This window comes from Zalophus californianus, chromosome 5 (genome assembly GCF_009762305.2).
Source record: "Zalophus californianus isolate mZalCal1 chromosome 5, mZalCal1.pri.v2, whole genome shotgun sequence".
Classification (NCBI taxonomy): Eukaryota; Metazoa; Chordata; class Mammalia; order Carnivora; family Otariidae; genus Zalophus; species Zalophus californianus.
In genome coordinates, this window is record NC_045599.1 from 83,489,248 (window position 1) to 83,505,768 (window position 16,521).

The following is a 16,521-nucleotide window of genomic DNA, read 5'->3' on the forward strand; positions in this document are numbered from 1 at the left end:
TACTCCTAGTACAGCACTGGTGTGGAATATGAAGGTTTGGGACAGGGAAGGGAGGTGTGGCCTTTCCATAGCCTGACTCTTGGCAAAGAGTAAGATGTCATTTAGGTCGCCATGGGGCCTGATTCTAGGAGTTCAAGAGGGTAACCACAGCAAAGGAAGTTTTGGCCCATAGAGGAAAAGGGAGTGACAGAGAGAGGACCTTTTGGTGCTGAGGAGGACAGAGAAGCCTAAGACAAAAATCATTCTCTTTCCTATTTCATGGAAAAATGTGACCCATGAAAGAGAATGGAAGAGAGGTACATACTTGGATTATGTACACTCTATCTTCTCTTACCTGGTTACCTAAAAATCAGAGTTTTCTTCGCTGTAACATTTGACAGCACCTTCCAACTTATTCAGTTTCTAGCCAAAATGCTCAACCTGAAAGCTTCCTGAAACAGTGGTTATCAACCAGTGATATAAGGACCACCAGGTGGAACCCAGAAGGAAGTCTAGAGTTGAACACTACTTCCCCAACCAAAACCTTGATATTCTCTTACATTCCCTCTCTCTACTCATTCATTTCACGAATATTTATTTATAAAGAGACTGGAATGTAGCAAGTTAATTTTTTTGGAATATTTGTGTTTTTCTTCTCAACTCCTGTGACTTTACCCCTAGTCAGCCAGAGTCAAGCACATAGCCTTGAGGAAAAGTCTATTTTGGATATTTGTTTTTAATTTCTAAAACAGTCTCCAGAGGCTCAGAAGAGAGGGCCTGAGGGAAGTGAGTAAGTTCAAGCCATAAAAATAGAACAGGTAAAAGAATAGAGGAATGGAGAAATGTGCAAGATGGAGGTTGAGGCAGGAAAAGCCTGAAGACCCCAGAAAGGAAGAGGTCCCCGTAGACTGTAGAGAGCTGCTTGGCCAGTGCCAGGGGCCTCATGGAAGCCTAAAGACCACCTCTCAGGATTCTAGGAACCCAGCACAAAAGGTGGGAGGGAGATTCATATATGGAGTATTCTTTGTGCCGTGGTGAAGTAAGGACCTCTGTTCAGCAGTTGCCTGAGGATCTCCATGAACACTCTGCAAAAGAACCCATCACTCTGCCTCTTCCCAAGCTCATCTGAGCTGACTCGCATGAACTACCCTCCTCTCTTTTTGCACAAATTCCAAACAAGCATAAGCTCTCAACACAGAAAACAAAGTGGCCTATAGCCGGACAGCAGTGATGGCTTCAAAGCGTAGAGGGAGACCTAAGAACAAGATGGCAGTGGCAGGAGACACATTACAAACTCACTGCACCCGTGCACTGGACACTTCATCTTGGAAGTTTATTACAAATCCATTGAACAGTCTGGAATGTATGGAGTCAGACAGGAAGATCAAGAAAAATGGTTGAATAGCAAAAATTAGGTCCAGTCATCGCATTCAGCCTCCCATCTAAGCTGTTTGAGACCTTTGTGGGGGAGAAGAAAGATGAGCACACCACATTGCAGACTCCTGGCCCCACAGAACAAAACAGGAACTTCTGGTCTGCCATGGCTCACAGTCATTTAGATGCAGTTATGGCTCTCAAGTAGGTGTAAGAGGTGGAAAAGGGGAACAGGGGAAGTGGGGGATGACAATAACTAGATAACTACAGAGAGCAGAAGGAATGCTGTGTTAGCTGTTGGAACATGGAGGAGAATCTCCTCTACCAGAATTGCTGCTTCAGCTGAGTCTTAAACACTTAATGGAATTTAATCACAGGGGAGGTGTATGAGTTTCCTATTGGTGGTATATAAAATGACAGCAAATTTAGTGGGTTAAAATAACAAAAATTTATTATTTTACAATCGGGGGGGGGCAGAAATCTGAAATGGGTCTCCCTAGGCCAAAATGAAGACATCAGCAGAGCTGTTTTGCTTCTGGGGGCTCTAAGAGGAAATCTGTTTCTTACTTCTAGAGGCTACAGCATTCCTCCTTCCACAAGCTTCTTGTCAATGACCTCACTCTGACCTCTGCTTCTTTTATCACCTTATCCTCCCTGACTCTGACCCACCTTCCTATAAGGAACCTTGTGATTACATTGGTCCCATCTGGGTAATCCAGGCTACTCTTTGCATCTCAAAATCCTTGACTTAATCACATCGGCAAAGTCCCTTTTGCCATTTAAGGGAACATACTCACAGGTTGCAGGAACCAGGATGAGGATGTCTTTGGGGAACTATTGTCCTGCCTTCCAAGGGAGGGTTCCAGGCAAAGGCAACAGCCAAAGAAAAGCCTAGAGGGTACAGATAACAGTGAGTGTGAGCGAAACCCCAAGCTTATAAGGCTAAAACAAAAGGGATCAAGGCAGGAGTAAAGAGAGAGCATTCAATGGGACAGACAAAGACTAGGTTAGAAAAAGCTTTGTATTCCATTTAAGGAACTGGAGTTTATGAGGACCACAGTAAGTAGTCATTTGTGAATTTTAAACAGGGACATAAAACATCATCAGATTTGCCTTCTAGAAAAATCATTCTAGTTGAAGTAGTACAATGTGTGTGTGTGTGTGTGTGTGTGTGTGTGTGTGTGTGTGTGTGTGTGTGTAATGCCCAGGGAAGGTGTGAGGTTGAAGGCAAGGAAATAAACTGTTTTTATGAGCCAGGTAAAATTGATTATAACCTGAACTAAAGCAATATATATAAAGAGGAGTGGCAAGTTCAAGAGAAATCACAGTGTGCCTATCCACAGGGAATGGTGATTGAAACTAATGTGGAAGCAAATAGAGTCAAAGATGGTAGCCAGGTTTTTGTCTCTGCATATATGGGGTTGCCTCTTAAAGTGCTTTTTTGCTGAGTTTGAAAATGAGGGGAGGTGGATCAGACTTCAAATGGACATAGATGACACATTCCATTTTGACCCCAATACTCTGATCCTTCATTTCTGCCTTTTAACTTTCCTCACTTACCTGTATGAGGCCCAATTATTGAGATGATTGAAATGCCCAATAGTCCCCCAAATTCAAAGTGCTACTTTTATATTATTTTGGCTTCAACCAGTCCAGTATTTTTTTTTTTTATCTTGTTCCTTCAGATGCTATAAACTATCCTGGGGAAATGTGCTTCGTTTGGGGTTGATATCATTGATTTTTGGTATATACCAAGATCCCCACTTTAAGACTTAGGTGCTTACTCCTCCAGCTATGTGGAGTGTTGCTTGAAGAAGTCACAGCTTAGCCCAACACCAGGAATTGCAATAAACTGAAGGGTACTGCCTTACCCAAGCTTTACATTCTCTCCTTAGAGGCAGTCCACATCCAAGGACTGGTCCACACAAGAGTACAAAGGTCCAGCCTCTGGCTTCAATTTGAGATTCAATATGTATCTAACAAGTTGTACTAGCTTTCCAGCTCCCTATGGAGTCTGCTAAAGGCTCTCTTGCAACTGAGTCATAAGTTCAACTTCTCCTGTTGCCCAACCCTATTTTCCATATCTCCTTAGAAGGCATCCAGCACTATTGCAACAATGTCTCTCCTTTATCTCACACTTATGACTGCTTGGGAAGTAGGGTGTCTGCTTAGGAGAAGATGGAGGAGAATATCATGGATGGTTTAGCTTAGTATGTAGATGCAAACCAAAAATGATCCACCACTTCACTTTCAGAGGGGCCCTGAAAGACATCATTGAGGAAATTCTCCCAATGGAGCTAGTCATCCACTCTGTGTTGAAAAAAGAAGTGGCCTGAGGCAAGTATATTACCCAAAGTAGCACATGGCTTGGCTGGTTGGGCAGGAGCCTGGAAGGGAAAAGACTGAAAGATAGGGACAATGAGGCAAAGAGATACGTGGATATAGGAGTGGGCACATAGTCTAAAGATCTTTGTATCATGTGCTAATGCCCACCAGAGATGACCCATCCCAGAAGAGGCACTAATCAACAAAGTAGATAAGATGACTTGAGTAGCGGATATTACAAAGCCTATGTTATCAGCCACCCCAACACTGGAACAATATTTGCATGAGTATTTGTAGAGTTACCACATTGGCAAGAATGGAGGGTATGATGGTCCAAACAGCATGGACTCCCCACTCACTAAGTTTTATCTAATTACTCTGCCCAAATGGACAATCTGCCACTAATAAAGAACAAAACTAAGCCCCCACTATGGCATCCTCCCTTAGAGAAATAAAACATCACATGGTGGCCAGTCCATTACATTGATTTACAGTATAATACAGTTAATTCCAGGATGAAAGAGGTCCAATGTAATGGCCTTGCCACCAAAAAAATGTTTCATTTCCTCAAGGGACTGTGCCATATCGAGTTCAGTGTTGGTCTCATTGGTGGCAGCAATTCATCTTGCCTGGAACTGATTGAAGTAGAATGCTTCCATGAGTAGAGATAGCAAGATTCCTACCATATTTTAAGCCACTGCCCAGTCACTTTAGGCTACTTGAGGCAAGTGACCAGCAAGTCAGGAAAGGAACCGTTTTCCTCGAAGAGTCATTTATTTGAAAATAAATGGACAAGTGTATCACCTATGACCCAAGAAGGGCATGATGACCACTCTAGAGTTAAGGTCTGAGTCAACCCACCACGTAAACCACCTAGAGTAGCAGAGGTGCCTGCTGAAGCTAAGAAAAGTCTAGAAGGGAAAGTAGAAAAGGGAGATGGTATCAGTTGCAACCCTAAGGCTGTGGTGCTGGCTATAGTTTCTCTTACACATCTTACTGTAGTAAGTTTCCCCAGGAAAAGAGATCAACTGGAATCCTAGAGGAGTCATTGCCAGATAGGGTGTACCTATTATGGGAGGCTAATGGATCTGAGTAGCACAAGTGGTGGACTCTAGCATTCCCTTTCACAACTGAGGCACTCATTTCCCAGCTGCTGCTTGTATTGTCTAATGACAGCTTGAGTCTCTCCTCAGGGATGGCCCCCAGCTGCAGGAAGCTGCTTCATCCAAGGTCACACCCACACTAACCCACTAATCAATGAGCAGGTACAAAAAGCCAGGACCCCTTTCCTCAGTCCAAGACATCTCAAAAGAGTCATCATCTTAGCTTGAGATCTCCACGTGAGTTTAGCTGATAGTTCTGTTACAACTGCATTGCAATTCAACTTCTCCCACTACACAATCCAGCTTCACTCTTGCCATTAAAAGTGTCATTCCCAAGACCACTCCCAATAAACCAGCTGCACACAAATCTCCATTGCAGAACCAGCTTCCCATTGAGCTCGAATTATAATAATTGGCTAATTTTTTGGTTTGGGGCACAGTTCAACCTATTATAAAGTCTTCTGTACATTTACAGCACTATATAAATGAAAGCTCTGGTATCCCCAGTTACATAAGTTTGAATACCTTGTACTTTTGGTATTGTAAACAAGACCAGGTTACTGAGCCTTTTGGTTCATTATTCTAAATAAGTCTAAATCTATTTATACAGTAACAAATTATAATACACCTGCGAGAACTCCAAAGAGTATGGTATATTCTGTCTGGATCACAATCTAACATGTTTTAGAAAGAACTTATCGTGTATCGTGTACTCTTGTGAATATTTGCCAGAATAGAATCTGTTGTATTTTTGTCCATCTTTCTTTAGTTATCTTGGATTCAGTGCTTGGAATACCCTTTGGTGTGCAGACAATAGCTCAAATACCATTATTACAGAAAAAAATCTTGTCTTTTATAATTTCCTACTACTATGTTATAAACATTTCTTAAAATATACATTTAAAATGTGTCTTACCATATAATGCCCCATCAATAGAGAACCATATTTTTCTTTGAACTATTATTAAAGATAAGAATTCAGAGATCAGACATGATGGTTTTCCAGGATCAACTTGTTAGATAATTCTGAGTCTCAATAACCTTAGTTTCTTCATTTTAAATATACCACATTTCCAAAAGTGATATTAAACTAACATTTTTATGTTATCAGTTTGCTTTATGTTGTTTCTGTGACTAATAGAATCTCTATTTAGAGCTGTCATGGGCTTTTCTCAAGACTATCATGGTCAAAACAGAAGACTTGACTTCTCTCTGCTGCCAAAAAGTTATTCTTTCCCAATCTCAGAAAGTAGCATCAACCCACATTGTTGATTAAATCAAATTGTATTTGATTCTTTTTTCTCCACTCCAGAAACACAGTCCATAAGCAAGTTCTGACACTTCTATCTCCAAAACATCCTGAATCTGTCCAGTACTCCCTATCATCACTGCTCTCGCCCTTGTCAAACTACCATCATCTCTATCATCCAATAACCTCTAAGCTGGTCTCCCCACCTCCATTCCTGACCCCTTTAGGACAGACATTACTATCAAAAAATGTTTTCTATTTTATTTTTGTAAAGATTTTATTTATTTATTTGAGACAGAATGAGAGCATGAGCAGGGGGAGAGGCAAATGGAGAGGGAGAGGCAGACTTCCCGCTGAGCAGGGAGCCCAACGTGGGACTGGATCCCAGGACTCCGGGATCATGACCTGAGCCAAAGGCAGACACTTAACTGACTGAGCTACCCAGGCACCCCCCAAAAATGTTTTTTAATGTAAAGCAAAACACACTGTGATTGTGTTTATTCCCCCAATGTTCCCCACTGTTCATAGAATAAAATAAAAACTCTTTACCATAGCCTACAAGCCACTCTACCATCACTACCCTTCCTACTATCCTGAGCTCATATCATATCATTTCCGTCTCAGTCTCTAGCTCCAGACTCGTTGGCTTTAGTTGTCATTGTAGCTGTTGTTCAAATTTACCAATTTCCTTTCCACCTTGGAATTTCTGCTCTGTTCTCTTCATGAAACGCTCTACCCCATGGTTACATTTTGCTTGCTGCATCTCATCTTCAGGATCTTAGCTCAACCATAATCTTCCCAGGGGTTTCCTCGACCAAAGTAGACTGCTTCTCTTCCCAGACTCTTAACAGATTATCCTGTTTTAGAGTTTGTGGCCTTATCGCTATCTTTTAATTTTATATTTATATGTTTCTCCCTTACTATTTCATAGAAACAGGGACCTTTTCTGATTTTTTGCATATTTTTACCAAACTTAGACAGTACTTGGTGCTCCATAGATATTTGCTGAATGATGTACAAATGGTAGGAATAAATAATAATATATATTTTATATCTTAGCATATTTATGCACATATGTATGAATATATATTTCTGTATAACTGTATTTTAGTTGTATATAAAATAATTATGTATCTAACATTTATAATATATAGTTATATGTATTTTATAAGTAGCTATACATAAATGTATTTAATATATTATTATACTATATTATATTATTATTATGTATCTATATTATAGGTGTTATATATTTATAATATGTATTTTATAAATAGTTATATAGAGATGTAATACATTATATTTTTAAAATAACATACATAGGCTTATATGTATCTCAGTATATAGGGCAAGCAGTTTAATCTCATAGAGAGCATGAGCTCTAGAGCTAATAAAATATGCATTAAATTAAAGACGTAGCCATCAAAAGTACAAAATATATACTTCTGTGTTCTTTTCTTATAATGGCAAGGGGTTATGCTCCAAACCATATTTTCCAAATTCTAAGACAAATATATTTTCTCCTATTTTAAGTTTCTATACGTATTATAATCCATGGGTTTGCCTAATGAAATAAGGTTTATTTTACTCCCGATATTACAGTAATGGTGTACCTTTTCATCATTCATATCTTGGAATTGAGGGAATAATAATAAGAGTTCAGTAAATATTGTTGACTTGAATGCAAGAACGAAGCCCCTACTTTATAAACAACTGGCCACACACCTGGGACAAATAACCAGAATCATGGTAAAGTCAGTGATCACAGAACAGCCTTCTCTTGTGTTGATCTAACTAATTCTGACAGGAAGACAGGGAACTGAACCCTCTGACTATGAACTCATTAACGCCAAGCTCCAAGCAACCAATATAAATGATAGCTGGGTCAGAAAGCGAGAAACAAATGTGAAGGCAGCTTCAATATTACAAATAGAATCTCACTAAATTGTGAAGAAAATTAAGACTTTCAAATAGTAGTTGCTTTCTTCTGTGAATGCTTGCCATAACCTTATCAATATCTCTGAGATTTTCCATATATACGTCATGTATTTTGTTTTATTTTTCTTTAACTTAGAGAAACCAGTGGTACTTAATTTTCATATTTAGACAATGTTAACACCTAAAAAGTGTAGACCTCTTCTGCTGCTATTAGTCAGGTGAAGAACATTTATTTAAGCAGTGAGATTTAATAATTTCTTATGGTCCTCTTACCTGTGATCTGAGTACACTTCAACCCCTAAAAAATAAATCAAAGTACCTTGGTGTCCTGGGAAGAAATGAGAAATAGCATTCTTTATTTCTCTATCCCCATCATTCTGAGTGACCAGGAGAGACAGGAACAGGTAGGTCTTTCAGGTGAATGTAGAATAGAAATAAACTCCATTATGTATCACTCTTACAACACATACATTCCCTATACGTTAAGATAGTAACTGGGTTTTGCCTTGCATGCTTACTCTTGATTGGCATCATCATCCTGAAACACTGGCTCGAGAGGAATGTCTAAGGCCCAGCCAGGCTGAGGAAGAAGGAGTCCTATCATTAATTAACAAATTGTAACTATTTACAGAGACTATAGTCACCAGAACTGGGAAATTCCCACACATAAGTAAACCCAATATTTAACCATGGTGTTATGTGATTACAGATGTGGAGGAAATGATAAAATTAGAAAAGCTTACTCTCTAATTCCTATGGTTAACATAATTCAAAAAAAGGATACTTTTAACAATTTTCTCAACATTAGTTTTTGAGTGCCAATAATGAGCCACATATTGTTTTAGGTGCTAAGGATTGGTCAGTAAACAAAACAGTAAAATCCAGCCCTTATGGAGCTTATATTCTAATGAAAAAATAAGAAATAAAGCTATCAAATATTTATATAGTGTTCATTATATACCAGACTCTGTTCTAAGTGAATTTTTTAACTTATTAGCTCATTTAATTTTCACAAGAACACTACACCATGGATGCTACTGATTCCTAAAATCATTCAGCAATTAGATGGTAGAACTGTGTTTGTTTGTTTTTTTTTAATTTTATTTACTTGTCAGAGAGAGAGGGAGAGAGCACAAGCAGGGGAAGCGGCAGGCAGAGGGAGAAGCAGGCTCCCCGGTGAGCAGGGAGCCCAGTGTGGGACTTTATCCCAGGACCCTGGGATCATGACCTGAGCCAAAGGCAGATGCTTAACCAATTGAGCCACCCAGGCATTCCAGAGAATGAAATCTTGCCATTTTCTTTTTCTTTATTTTTTTTTTAAGATTTTTATTTATTTGACACACAGAGAGAAACACAAGCAAGGGAGTGGCAGGCATAGGGAGTAGAACTGAGTTTCTAACACAAGTTTTCTAGCTCCAGAGCCTGCATATTAACCACTAGTCTATATTGCCTCTTCTACACTACACTGCTTCTCATTCTTTTAGCTACCAGGCTACAGTGGTGAAGAAGCCCGAAGTCACATTCTGGAGGAGGGAGACAGACCATAAACAAATAATGAAATTATTTCTGATAGTGACTAGAGCTATGGATAAGCCAGAGTGCCAAAAAGGAGGGCAATATCATATAGTACAATCAAGAAACAGCTCTCTAAGGAGCTAAGAATGGAATGATAGTATCCCACGGAAGATATTTGCACCAGAGGGAGCAACAAGTGCAAAGGTCCTGAGGCAAGGGATCGGAAGGGATCAGCTTAGGATATCTTTGTAAGGCCAGTGTGCCAAATGCAGAGTGAGAATGGGGAAGAACCAAATGAGATCAGATCAGAGAGAAGGGCCATGGCCAAATTATAGAGAGCCTTGTGGGTCATAATAAGGGTGAGGATTTTATTCTCAGAGCAATGAGAAGCCATTAGAGGGTTTAAACCAACAGAGTTACAAGATCATTTAGGTTTCTTAAAGATTCTAGGTAAAATAAAAAAGGAAATATAGAAATCTCTAATCCATATTTGGCATTTGTCTTAATTTGCTCATTAATTAAGTTTCATTTTCTAATGATTGCATCTTCTAAAATAAGCTTAAAAGTGGGTGGGTTGTTATCATCCTACCCACACATTTCCGGCATATGCTCATTAGCAGAAATGCTCCACCATGGAACTTGAGAGCAATTGCTGTAAGTCCTAGGAAGAATTATAAACAGAACCAGTTCCAAAAGTGGAGGCAGAAAGAATGAGGAAGGACAAAACTACATCACATTTAATAGCAAGGCAGTCCTTAAAGAAGCATGAGGATCTGAAGGCCCACCTGATTTCCTTCCAGGGGCCCTTTCCTCTCTTGTGATCACTGTCGTTGTCCTGAGGTTTTAAGTTTCTGTTCTTCAACTGATGTGCTGAAATGACATTTCACTAGCTCTTTGTCAGGTGATACTCGGTAGAGTCAAGAACTGGAAGCACACAGACACCAGCCAATCAGAACAGGTACTGCCCACAGCCCTGGAGAGGCCCTCTGCTCTGCCAGTAATTGCCTTGACTTGCTATATCATGGAGAGGTCTAGGTAGGGGTCCTGGGTCTAGGGGAAGATGGCCTGGGGTTGTTGCTGAGGAAGGCTACTCAGGACAGTGGCTACTTACCAACAGAAGTAAGTCAGTATTTTAACAACTTCTATGGCCATACTGCTATTACTGTCTGCATTGCCCTCTCTCCCAAGCCCTGGGTTAACATTAACAGCACTCTGAACTGGGTGTGTCCAGCAGAAACAGGCAGGAGCTGGTTTCACATAAAGTTATGTCAGTTCTCCCCTTCTAATACTTGCGCTATTCACGCAAGAACAATCGAATGTATTGGCTGGAAAATTCCCCTCACTGTGGGAGAACAAACTGATTCCCACAATACATTTTTGCTGGAGTAGCTAGCTGGGCCAAACCAGCTCTGTTAGGAAAACACCACCCACCTCAGTCTGGTCAGCCTTGAACCAAACTGTTGTCCTTATGCAGACACCAAGTCATATAGTACAATAGACGATAGTTTGCCAGTGAATGTTAGTTGGTTGGCAACAATTAAGTAATAAAGGCATTTTATCTGGCATCCTCACAGTTATTATTCTTGAAGACTAAGCAACACACATCTACCTTGGATGTCATGTGAGAAGAACATTTCTTTCTCTCAAGGAGTTTTATAAATACCTACACCCCAGTTTGAAATAATCAGTAACAAAATTTCTGGTAAAAGTCAAAGACATCTCTCCATCTTTAAAATCCTTAAACCATATAACTTTTCAAGTGTCCTTAAGTGATTATAATTCATATAAATAATCATATCAAAATACAGTGGAACATTTAGATTTGTAGAACACAAAGTAAACTATTGCATTAAAAGATGATTCTCATGGTGTTTTTGGACATATTTTTGCTGGAAGTGCCTCATAGATCAATGCAATATCTAGCTTTGTGATGTCTTCAAATATATTTCAATATGTTGCTAGTGTTTCTCCCTTTCAGGGAAGAACTAGGAAAGCCAGTTACAAAAGCCTAATTTTAAGGTTTTTGTAACATTTTTCCAGCTATCTAATATTTTTACATTAAGGCTTCTTTTTCTCAAAAGAAAAGTAATAATCGTAAAACCCCTTTGTTTTTAGAATAGTGTGGGAAATTTGGCACTATATACCCTTTCCTTGTATTCATTATATTTTATGTAAATGTAATTGTAGACATTTTTTAAATTATAGTTTATAAAGTCTTTAGTCACCAAAGTGAGTTTCTAAGATTGTAGTCACAAAAATACATGTCTACAGCTTTTGTTTGTATTTAAATCATAGTTATTCCTTTTTAGCTGTCAAGCCCAGTTTTTAATTCAATTTAAGTATCTCCTTCCTATTACATAACACTATAACACAAATTTAAGGATGAAAACATGTTAAAAGATCAAAGCCAATTTTAATGCTTAAACCACTTGAAAAATGGATTTTAAACATTCCTATTTATCATATTAAAATGAAAAGAACAACAAATTTTAGTTGCTTCTTAGACAAGAAGCAGTCATCTAAATTAGCCTTTCAGTTCTGTGCCTAGCTTGAATCCAATTTTTCAATAAAAAAGAATAAAAGTAAAGGTGGTTATAGACCTACTCATTACTTCATCTAAACAACCGAAAGCACTAGCTTAGCTGCCTTAATGGAGTTTTATTTACAATAACTCAAGGTACATCATCTCCTTGTACTTACCCAGAATAAAATCTGTGCTTCCATCCTATTTTTTTTTTTAAGATTTAATTTATTTGTCAGAGAGAGAGAGAGAGCACAAGCACAAGCAGAGGGAGCAGCAGGCAGAGGGAGAAGCAGGCTCCCCGCTGAGCAGGGAGCTGGATGTGGGGCTCGATCCCAGGACCCTGCAATCATGACCTGAGATGAAGGCAGATGCTTAACTGACTGAGCCACCCAGGGATCCCTCTGTGCTTCCATTCTATACAATCTTCTTATAATTAGTTCAAGTCCTAGTTATAGCAAGGGCGTTTTAGGCAACTGTTTAAGATGTGTTGGCCTTCAATGGGTATCCAGTACTTGCTTCACCAACATCCAGCCTCCCTTCTTCAACAACCCTAAACTTCATTTGGGCTTCCACCCTTCCTTCTATCTCAGTCTCTAAACCACTGTAAGTCACTCAGCACCTCATCCATTCCTGGTCACAGTGATAGGTTGAAGGATAGAATGTGACCAAAACTGCTCTATCGGTGCAACTTAGATCTGGTGTGGGAGTTGCCTGATAAAGTTCTTTTTCTGCTGGGTTTATCTTGAATTGACGAAGACTCTGAAATCCATGAAGCTCTTTGGACACAGACAGAACTGAGAAAGAAGGCAGCAGAGAAGAGGCAATCCTAAGAGAGGGAAAGAAACCACTGACATTATTTGGGCACTAAATTCAGTCATTTCGCCTTGCTTAAGCTGGTTTCAATTGGATTATGTCCCACTTACGATAGAAGATGACCTACCTGACACATATCTGTTTAAACCATTTCACATTACTGACTAATCAAATGATTATTAACCCTTAAGCTCAACAAGATTCACAAGTTAAGTGTGAGATTCAAGAGTAAAAAAAAAATTTTTTTGACAGTTTCAATAAAAAATCCATTGTTTCTAAAGCTGACAGCCTTAGGCTCACAATCAACATTTGAAGGTTATTTCTTCTCCCATCGCACTCTTCCCGTTCAGCTAAGCCAGACAGCAGTGCTGAAACCCACAAAAATGATTGGTGCTGCCATATCTGGGGTACCATAAGCTCAGCGTAAACTAGACCCACAATATTGCTGTAATTTTTTAAAGCAGTCTTTCATTATTATTTCTTAATCACTCACCACAGTGACTATTTTCAACAATTTTTTTTACTCTCTTCAGGTCACCACTACACCCTCATCTTTGTCCAGTCCTATGTGAACTTTTTCAGGTTCCATTCTCCACTCCCCACCACCTATATACCTCCAAACTGCATAGCTACCTATACAGACCATTGTGTGTGTGTGTGTGTGTGTGTGTGTGTGTGTGCGCATGTGCACGTAGGTATGCTATGTTACATATATTAACTAACATCCTGTTCTTCTGGAACCAATTTCATTGTCTTCTAAATAGTATATGTTCCAAGCATTTGCTGGGGAGACTTGAATGCCAGAGTTTATGGTAATCATCATCCTTAGTTTACATTTATTGAATGTTTACTACATAACAAGCACTATCCTAGTTGCCTCACATTTATCTTATTAATTTGTATAATTTTCTTAACAACCTGGGAAGTAAATACTATCATCCTCATTTTACAGACAAGTAAACAGAGGCACTGAGAGATCCGGATCACACCTTAGTAGATCATAGAGCTGAAATTCTATCCAAATCAGCCTCACTCTGGTCCTGTGCTATAACTGCTATGTCATAGTGCCTCTTAAAGGCTCCATGAAGACACTGTCCAAAAATAAATTCTTACATTTGTATATATAACATTACAGTGTATAAATGGCTTTTATATTAAAATGCCCTATTAAATTAATGGTTAAGTTACTATTACTCTTGTTTTACAAATGCAGAAAAAATTCAAAGATTAATGGGCTTATTTACCAAGGTCATTAAACTAATGAGTGGTGAATCCACATCTCCTTCCATGCAAAGAAAATTTAGATCAGAAAATCGTTTTCCCATGGGCTCACTCTGTGGAGATAAATGTTTGAAACTTCGATGAAAATAGCTGGTGAAACTGATTCTCTGTAAATTTATACCATAAATGGCATCCTCTGGGCTATCTGAGGGACATCAGCATTAATGATCAATTAATATCATTATTTATTTTATTTTTATTCTTCAAATTGGTACTCTGGCCTCTGCTAAAATTGTGTCCTTCCTTAAACACACTTTGATTTTCAAAATCATTACTGCTGAGTCGGACTCCATAACTGGGTAGGTGAGAATACGAGATTACAGCACAGTGAAGTAAAGATAGAAGATTTCACCAATTCTTTAACTCACCTCTATCTTTTCTTTTTCAAATCACAGGTAATAGAGAGATAAACCCAGGCTTGGCTTTTTTTTTTTTTTTTTTTTTAAACTGGAAAACAAAGGTCTGGCTTTACACGACTCTTGATTCTATAAAGATTCACACCCTCACCAAACAAGCGGAACAAAATACCCCTTGATATGGGTTGAATTATGTCCCCCAGAGAGATATGTGGAAGCCCTAACAACCCCCAGGACCTCAGAATATGACCTACCTGGAAGTAGAATGGTCGCAGATGTAATTAGTCAGGTTAAGGTGAGGTCATGCTGGAGTAGGGTGGGCCCTTAATCCAATACCACTGCTATCCTTATAAGAAGAGAAGGAGGACAGAAAGAAGGAAGATGACCATGTGAAGACCAAAGCAGAGATTGGAGTGATGTGGCCACAAGCAAAGGAACACCTGGGCCTCCAAAGAGTAAGCAGAAGCAAGGTAGGATCTTCCCCTGGAGACTGTAGAGAGCATAGGCCTACCATCACCTTGATTTTGGACTTTAGCTTCCAGAACTGTGAAAGAACAAATTTCTATTGTTTAAAGCCCCCACTTTGTGGTACTTCATTATGACAGCCCTGGGAACCTATCACACTTTTTTTGTCTTCACATTCCTCCTTTTATTTCCATATTCAAAATATTTTCAGAGTATATAAATATATATATAATAAATACATAAGATGTATTATATAACGTTAAAAATATTCATAAGTATTTCATAAAACATAGAGTGTAAGATTTCAAGAAGCAGCTTTGGATTCAGGCATAGAGAAAAACAATGAAAATTTGGAGAAATGGTTATTTATAATTTCACTTTTGACAAGGAATTAATGGAAGCATAAATCTCAGGGCACCTGGGTGGCTCAGTCTTTAAACATCTGCCTTCGGTTCAGGTGATGATCCCAGGGTCCTGGGATCGAGCCCTGTGTCGGGCTCCCTGCTCTGTGGGAAGCCTGCTTCTCCCTCTCCCACTCCCCCTGCTTGTGTTCCCTCTCTCACTGTGTCTCTCTCTGTCAAATAAATAAATAAAAACCTTTAATTTAAAAAAAAGAAACATAAATCTCCATTTAAATTCACACAACGGGGGCACCTAAGTGGCTCAGTCAGTTAAGCGTCTGCCTTTGGCTCAGGTCATGATCCCAGGGGCCTGGGATTGAGCCCTGCATTGGGAATCCCTGCTCAGTGGGGAGCCTGCTTCTCCATCTCCCACTGCCATTCCCCTGCTTGTGCTCTCTGGTTCTCTCTCTCTCTCTCTGTCAAAGAAATAAATAAAAATATTTTTTTTAATTTTTTTTAAAAATTAAAAATAAGTAAATTCACATAACTGCATATTTTATTTAGTTGGTGGAAGCCAATGACAGTATTCAAGACAAAGTCCTAGATAAAATTACTTTAATAACTTTGAAAGACCCCACTCTTTTCCCGAGAACTATTTCTACTTTATTCCTGCTGTGGGTTTTTTTTTCCCTGTAAAATTAGATTCCTTCAGAATAGCCAACATTTTTTTTTTAGGATTTATTTACTTATTTTAGAGAGAGAGAGAGAAAGAGAGTATGAGCAGGAGGGGCAGACAGAGAGGGAGAGAAATTCCGAAGCAGACTCTGGGCTGAGTGCTAAGCTGGATGTGGGGCTTGATCTCAGGACCCTGAGATCATGATCTGAGCCGAAACCAAGAGTCAGGCACTTAACCAGCTGTGCCAACCAGGCACCCCAGAATAGCCAACTTTTACAAATAGACACTCTTTGCATTCTTGATGAACAAGAATGAACAATGCCCTTTAAGCTCAAAGCCTGACTGATTTCTAACACCATTATTCAGCTTCCAGTATCTTGACTCCTGCCCCTCTTTGCTCACCCATCTTTCTTCAGCCTGTGGGACAAACAGCCCAAACTTGATATGATCATTAGACTCTGAGTGTACGAGAGACATATGGGCATCATAACAAGCAGTTGTCTAATTTGAAATTGGTCTTCAAGAATGCTACATCCTGGCCTCACTGCTTTTATTTTTTTTACCTACACAATATGGGAGAGC